This window comes from Equus asinus, chromosome 13, assembly GCF_041296235.1.
Source record: "Equus asinus isolate D_3611 breed Donkey chromosome 13, EquAss-T2T_v2, whole genome shotgun sequence".
In the NCBI taxonomy this organism is placed as follows: Eukaryota; Metazoa; Chordata; class Mammalia; order Perissodactyla; family Equidae; genus Equus; species Equus asinus.
This window is the reverse complement of record NC_091802.1, coordinates 21,432,379-21,440,088: the sequence shown is the minus strand read 5'-3', so window position 1 is coordinate 21,440,088 and position 7,710 is coordinate 21,432,379.

Below are 7,710 nucleotides of genomic sequence, written 5' to 3'. Positions count from 1 at the left end.
AAAATATAGTTGTATTCAAAATGTACATTTAAATATATTTTCATTAAATGCATAAGTTAAGATAAATGTAAAAAATGTAAAACAATTTATTTTCAAAAAAATTTTACCTTCTAAATCGGGGGTCAACAAACTAAGGCCCATGGGCTAGATGCCCGTTTTTGTAAATAAAGTTTTATTGAAACATCTATTAATTTACACGTTGTCTAATGCCTGTTTTTTTTGCCACAGCACCATAGTTGAATAGTTGTAAGGGACCAAATGGCCTGCGAAACCAAAAATTTTTACTCTCTGGCCCTTTGAGAAAATGTTTGCTGACCCATGTTTTAAATCATTCAAAATTATCTATTAAAATTAAAGGCAAAATTCAAATTATAATTAATATCAAAATATTAAATACATTTAAATAAAGCTGAAGCTATATTTTTTGAGAATTGAGCTAAATCTTATTAAATTTTGTATTAAAATCTTTCTGCAAGTCTGAAGTTCAACGTCTACCTAGTTGATGATGTAAGAATTAATATCATGCTTCATGTACAGTATGTCTAGACTCAGACATAGTCACTTAAGATTTGGGGCCAGCTTGGTGGCACAGTGGTTAAGTTTGCACGTTCCACTTTGGTGGCCCAGGGTTCACCGGTTCAGATCCCCAGTGTGGACATGGCATCGCTTGGCAAGCCATGCTGTGGTAGACATCTCACATATAAAGTAGAGGAAGATGGGCACAGATGTTAGCTCAGGGCCAGTCTTCCTCAGCAAAAAGAGGAGGATTGGCAGGAGGTGTTAGCTCAGGGCTGATCTTCTTCACCAAAAAAAAAAAAAAGATTAATATGAACTGTTTACATTGCAAAGTGTTCCTCAGCCAGCCTGTGCGACTCTTGGGAATACCATAGTAATACACAAATAGCTGTAGAAGCACTCAGAGGAACACAAAAAGAAGCAAGGAAACCACTCAGAACTTGAAAATGATCCACTGAATGCCAGGAAGCATTCCTGCCATCTAAGAGGAGAGATTCCACAAGTTGTTTAATTTGTCTTTGCTTATACCCAAGTGTGTCTCTTCCTTCAATCTTCTCTGCACCGTGTCCAACCTTGGCAGTGGCAAAACCCACAGACGTCCATGGTATGTGAGGGGAAAACACTGGACAACAGCGGTGTCAAAGCATTTCCTGCGGCCCGAACGGTCAGTCCTGAGAGGATTGGGGCTGCCCTGTGTCCGGGCTCAGGGCCACATCTTGAGGGATAGAGGCTCTCAAATGTTTGCTAATTTATTCATCTGTGTGTTTGTCATATGCCAGCCCAAATCAGGGGCCCCTCCTACCCCGTGGAAGGGAGATTCTTGAGGGGGGGAGCAGCTTTCAGGTAACCGTGGGCAGAACTGGGAATTCCTATTCTGGGGAAGAAAAATCCCTTTTTCCTCTGCCTTGTCCTTACCCCTTTCTCTCTCCTGCTCACTCCTCTTTTCCCCCTCATTCTCCCTGAAGGAGTGTCATGGAGACACTGAGTCCATGCTGCTGCAGAATGCTGGAGCTGGACCAGGAACTGGACACTACCTGGAGGGGACTTTTGACTCAGTGGAAGTCGGGGTTCTGGCCATGAGGCCTGCCTGACACGAGGTGGGGCAGCTGGTGGAGGAAGCGGGCTCCCTCTCCGAGAGATGCTTGGTCACGGGTTCATGGTGCTGGAGAATTTCTGCGTTGGGAGTTGGGCTGGAGAAAGATTTTTTGATTTGGATTCTCCTAGGTAGTCCTCATTCTAATCTCTGGAATATCATCCCTTCAGCTCTTAATCTGGACACTGAGTGATGGGTGGGAGTGAGGATGGTGGCTATGAGTGGGTTGAAACTTGCATGTTAGCCTGCTGCAGACCGAAATAGCTAAAAATAACCCTGGTGTGACCAGCCTTGGGAGGACTGAGGTTTCCAGCAAGGTCTTGGAATTTGCTCTAGCCTCCCATCTCTGCACCATTTGAGAAGGCCATTTGCTTTCCCAATCAAACCTGTTCCATTATTAATGATCTGAAGCTCATTAATTGGAGGCAGCCTCGGAGTCAAAGAGATGGATGCAAGTCCCAGTTCTGCCACTTACTAGCTGTGCGAACTTGGGCAAGACACTTAAATTCTTTGCGACTCTTTCGTCATCTGCCAATGGAAATAACAACAGCCCTGTCTACCAAGGTTGTTGGCAGGGACAGAGGGAGGAATGGGTCTGAACATGATTTGTCCGTCAAAGAGTGTCTTCCCCCTCCCCCTACCCCACTGGCTGCCCAACATAAGAACAAGTACCTCTCCTATTTGATGGGACCCCCAGAGTAGATGGGAAGCAGACTCCTTCCCACTAAGAGAACCAGAAGGGAGGTATTCCTCTCCTCCACTCCCTGGCACAGAGGGAGTGCCAATGACCCTGACTCAACTCTTGCCTGAGTCCTTGAATCCTGAGGGAGTGGCACAGAGACCCCTCGCCCTGCTAGGGAGAGTTAGAGGTTTCTAAGGTAGTGATGGTAGAAAAGAGACCTGGAGTCCAGTGCTGGTGGCATCAGGAATGGCAACTAGAAGCGTTTAATTACAGCAGCACCAATGATGGATACAGTGGGCGTGGTTGGGTGCCTTCTCGGCATTCATTTCCTCCTCCTTCTTAAAAGAACCATGATTTTATTCAGAGATCCATTCCTTCTCCAAGTGGCCCACGGTGCCTTAAGAAAGCTGATCCCACCCCAGCTATAGAGAAGGGCCTGATTGGTCTAAATTTAAGAAATCACATCTCTCTTGCCAGGGATTGGTTCAGCCCTCCAGACATAAGCCAATCAGCTCAAGGAATTCCTCTAATCATAGGTATTGGTCAGGGATGGGCACATGACTTAAGTTGGACCAATCAGACTAAATGGAAGGACTTCAATTCCGTGATTAGGGAAAGGGCTTCTTGGACTTGAGCACCTAGAATACTTCCAGCATTCCAGGAAGCCCCTGCGTGTACCTTTTCCGTTGACAACTTCCTACTTCATCTCAGAAATAATTACTCTCCTGACTTTCGAGATAATATTTGTCTTGCTTTTCATTTAACACTTAAGTATTCATCCCTAAACAATATAAATTTATTTTGCATATTTTGACATATAAATTTTAAATTGAATTATACTAATTGTATCACTTTGTATTCATTGTTTGCTCAACATATTTGAAGCTTCACTCGTGTTGTTGCGTATAGCTAGAGTTTGTTCATTTTCATTGCTGTGTAGTACTCCATTTATGAACATACTACCATTCATTTATCCAATCAACTATATGGAGATGTGAGCTGTTTCTAATATTCTGGTTTAACAGGAAACCTGCTGTGGACGTTCATTGTTCCTGACTCGTGGTGCAGACTTGCATGAGTGTCTCTAGGTGTGCTAATATTCAGCTTTACCAGAAAATGCCGAACTGTTCACCAAAGTGGTTGCACCAAATTGTATATCTTATAAACATTGTAGGAGAGTTCTTGTAGCTCCACATCCTCATGAAACCTGTGGTATGTGTGCAGTCATATCTTTTTGTAGTTTCAACTTGCATATTCCTGATTATTAACGAGATTGAGCAACTTTTCATGTGCTTATCAGACATTTGGATTTCCTCTTTTATGAAATGCCTAGAAAAACTTTTGCCAATTTTCTGTTGGGTTGTCTGTTATTTACATACAGTCATGCGTCCCTTAACAACAGGGATACAGTCTGAGAAATGCATTGTTAGGCGATTTCGTTGTTGTGTAAACATCACAGAGTGTACTTACACAAACCTAGATGGTATAGCCCACTACACACCTAGGCTATCTGGTAGTAATTTTTTTTTTTTAAAGATTTTTTAAAATTTTTCCTTTTTCTCCTCAAAGGCCCCCCGGTACATAGTTGTGTATTTTTAGTTGTGGATCCTTCTAGTTGTGGCGTGTGGGATGCCACCTCAGTATGGCCTGATGAGCGGTGCCATGTCCGTGCCCAGGATCTGAACCGGTAGAACTTGGGCCACCGCAGCGGAGCGCACGAACTTAACCACTCGGCCATGCGGCCGGCTTCTATCTGGTACTAATCTTATGGGACCACCGTTTTATGTGCGGTCTGCTGTTGACTGAAACATTGTTATGCAGCTCATGACTGTGATTCCGATAGTACATTTATTTTTGGTCAGTTCTACGAGTTGTGAATATCTTCTTTCGCTCTGAACGGTCTTATCACTCTTTTAAGAACAGAGTTCTTCATTTCAGTGTAGTTGAGATTATTAATGTTTTCCTTTGTGATTTATGCTTTTTGTGAGTGTGTTTAAGAATTCTTCTCTATCCTGACACCTTGAAGATAATATCCTATATTATCTTCTAAAATTGTTGTTTCTGACGTTTAGGTTGTTACTCCATTTAGAATTGGTTTTTGTGTATGGTGTAAGATAGGGGTTTGATTTGCACCCACCAGCCTCCACGTAAGAACGCTCAGCTGTCCCAGCACCGTTTGTGGCGAACTCTGCCCTTTGCCTCCTGCTCTCAGTCCACCTCAAGTGTCCGCATAAGCGTGAGCCTCTGTCTGGGCTCCCTCTTCTGTTCCATTGGCCCATTGATCTATCCCTGAGCCAGCACCACGCTGTCTTCATTACTACAGATTTACAATAATCTTTCTATTTCATCAACCAAACTCTCCCACATTGTGGGAAACATTGTAAGAGTGTCTTGATTATTCTTGGTCCCTTGCATTTCCATATAAAGTTCAGAGCTAGCTCATCAAATTCCACCAAAAAACAAATAGCTGGGATTTTTATTGGGATTGCATTGAATCTATAAATCAAGTTTGGGAGACTGTCGAGATTGCCAGCCCACAAACATGCTATATTTCTGCTTTTATTGAAGTCTTTTTAGAAACAGCTTTATTGAGGTATGACTGACATACAATAAACTGCACATACTTAAAGTGTACCATTTGATAAGCTTTGACATGTCTACACCCGTGAAACCAACACTACAAAAAATATAATGAGCAGATCCATCAGCTCCGAAGATTTCTTCATTCCCCTTGGTAATTTCTCCTCTCCAGCCCTTCCCACACTCCCCTCCACAATGATGGTGAGCTGCTTTTCATGCGCTTATTTTCCATCTGTATATCTTCTTGATGAAGTGTTTCTTCAAATCTTTTGCTCATTTTTAAGAGAGTTCTTTTCTTATTATTGAGTCTTGAGAATTCTTTACATTCTGGGTACAACTCCTTCATCCGATATTTGCTTTGCAGAGATTTTTTTTCCCAATCTATAGTTTGTCTTTTCATTCTCCTGACAGTATCTTTCGAAGAGCAAAAGTTTTAACTTTGATGAAGTCCAATTTATCAATTTGTTCTACTATGGATTGTGCTTTTGTTGTCATATCTAAGAAATCTTTGCCTAACCCAAGGTCACCAAGGTTTTCTCCTGTGTTTTCTTTTGGTAATTTTAGGATTTACATTTAGGTCCATGAGCCATTTTAAGTTAACTTTTTCTACGTGATGCAAGATATGGATCAAACATGGTACATTTCTGCTTTTATTGAAGTCTTTTTAAATATCTCTCAATATAGATTTGTAATTACACCACAAATGGACTATACACATTTGCTAGTTTTTTTCTCGGTAATTTATGATTTCTTTTATGCTCTTGTAAATAGTATAGTAGTTTTTGTTTTTTAAAGATTGGCACCTGTGCTAACATCTGTTGCCAATCTTTAAAAAAATTTTTTTTCTTCTTCTCCCCAAAGCCCCCAGTACATAGTTGTATATTCTAGTTGTGAGCGCCTCTGGCTGTGCTATAGTATGTTTTAAAAAACATTTTTCTGTACTTTTGGTTACTAGCATACAGAAACATGAATGATTTTATATGTATTGATTTTGTGTCTAGCAATATTGTCAAACTTTTTTATTAATTTTAATAATTCATCTGTAAATCCTTTTGGACTCTCTATGAAAAATTTATATTATCTGTAAATTATGACAGTTTTCTTTTTCCTTTCCAATCCTTTTCTTTTTTTACATAAAATTTATTATCGTTATATTTTCTAGGTGAATTGAACCTTTTGCCATTATGAAGTGACCCTCTATGTCTTTTGTAATGTCTTTTGACTTAACGTCTATTTTGTCTGATATTAATAAAATGGCTGTAATAATTAACACAATATACATAAGCTTTTTTGGTTAGTGTTTATGAGGTTTGTCTTTTTCTGTCCTTCTGCATTCACCTTTTATGTATTCTATGTGTCTTTTGTAAATAGCACATAGTGGAGATTTAGTTTTCATTCATATTGATCATCTTTATCTTTTAACTGGAGTAATTACATAATCAATATAACATATATCCTCGGTTTTAAATTTACCACCTTGCTTTTGCTTTCTATTTATCTTACCTGTTCCATATTGCTTTTTCCCTCCTTTCTTGCTGGCTTTTGGAATGATTGTATCTATAAAAAAAAGGGATTCAACTTTTAAAAAACTTCTTTGTCCATTATTTTCGTGATTATCCCAGACACTACCACATGCATCCCTACCCTATCAAGTCAAAGGTTAATCAAAACCTTTGCCTTCCACCCAAACAATAGAAGATTCTTAACCCAGTTTGACTGCATTAGCCCTCCCCGGGGGTAGCTGCTGTTGTCGCCATGCATTTTAATTCTACGCTGTTAGTGTGTGGTGTGTATGTGTTCAATTTGATGTAACAGTAAGAGTTTAGTTAGTAGAACAAACTACTGCTCTACTCTAGGTATGTCAAGCAGAAGATTTAATGGGGAAATTTGGTTATAATGGGGCCAGCCCGGTGACGCAGCGGTAAAGTTCACACCTTCCACTTCGCCAGCTGGTTCAGATCCCGGGTACAGACATGGCACCGCTTGTCAAGCCATGCTGTGGTAGGCGTCCCACATATAAAGTAGAGGAAGATGGGCATGGATGTGAGCTCAGGGCCAGCCTTCCTCAGCAAAGAAGAGGAGGAGTGGTGGCAGATGTTAGCTCAGGGCTAATCTTCCTCAAAAAACAAGAAACAAAAAACCCCAAATTTATTCTCTCTTACTTCTGGAGATCAGAAATCAAGGTGTCAGCAGGGCCATACTCCCTCTGGGGACTTGTTGATGGCTTGTTTCCTGTGGCGTGTGGGTGTGCTTGTGTGTGGGTATGTTTCCTCTGAATTGCTCATTTTCCTGAGAATCTCACCTGTGAGAATTCTGTGAGGCCTGACTTGAGGGTCCTTCCAGAGACCGTTTGCTCTGCAGAAAAGAGATGCTAACAAACTAGGACCCTTTAGACAGAAGTCTCGACTTGAGGTTGCTGTTTTTGTGTGGGTCTCACAGGTGCATGAATTCAGACTGCAAACCCGTGTGCAGGCCCACCCTTTGCTTTAGGGGGATTCCCTCCCTTTCCTCTACCCAGTGCCAAGGCAGCAGGCCGCAGAACTTTCTTCTTCTTCCTCCTTACTGTGGGGTCCCGGCTTTGTGGGTGACCTATTAGATTTCCCACCTTGGTGGGTCTGAGGTTATATCTCCTGTCCCCAGTGCCTGCGCAGCTTCAGAGTGGAAGGTCACCGTCACCACAGCTCAGCAGAGACCCTCGGCCAGCTTCGATGCTTTCTTCTCTATCGGCATTCCTGGCTATTTCATTGTTGGGGTCCACAGCTTCCTTCCTGTCGTGCTTTGAGTGGTGGTCCAAAAACCTAGCTTGTCACTACTGGAAACCAGACATCTTGGAGAATTT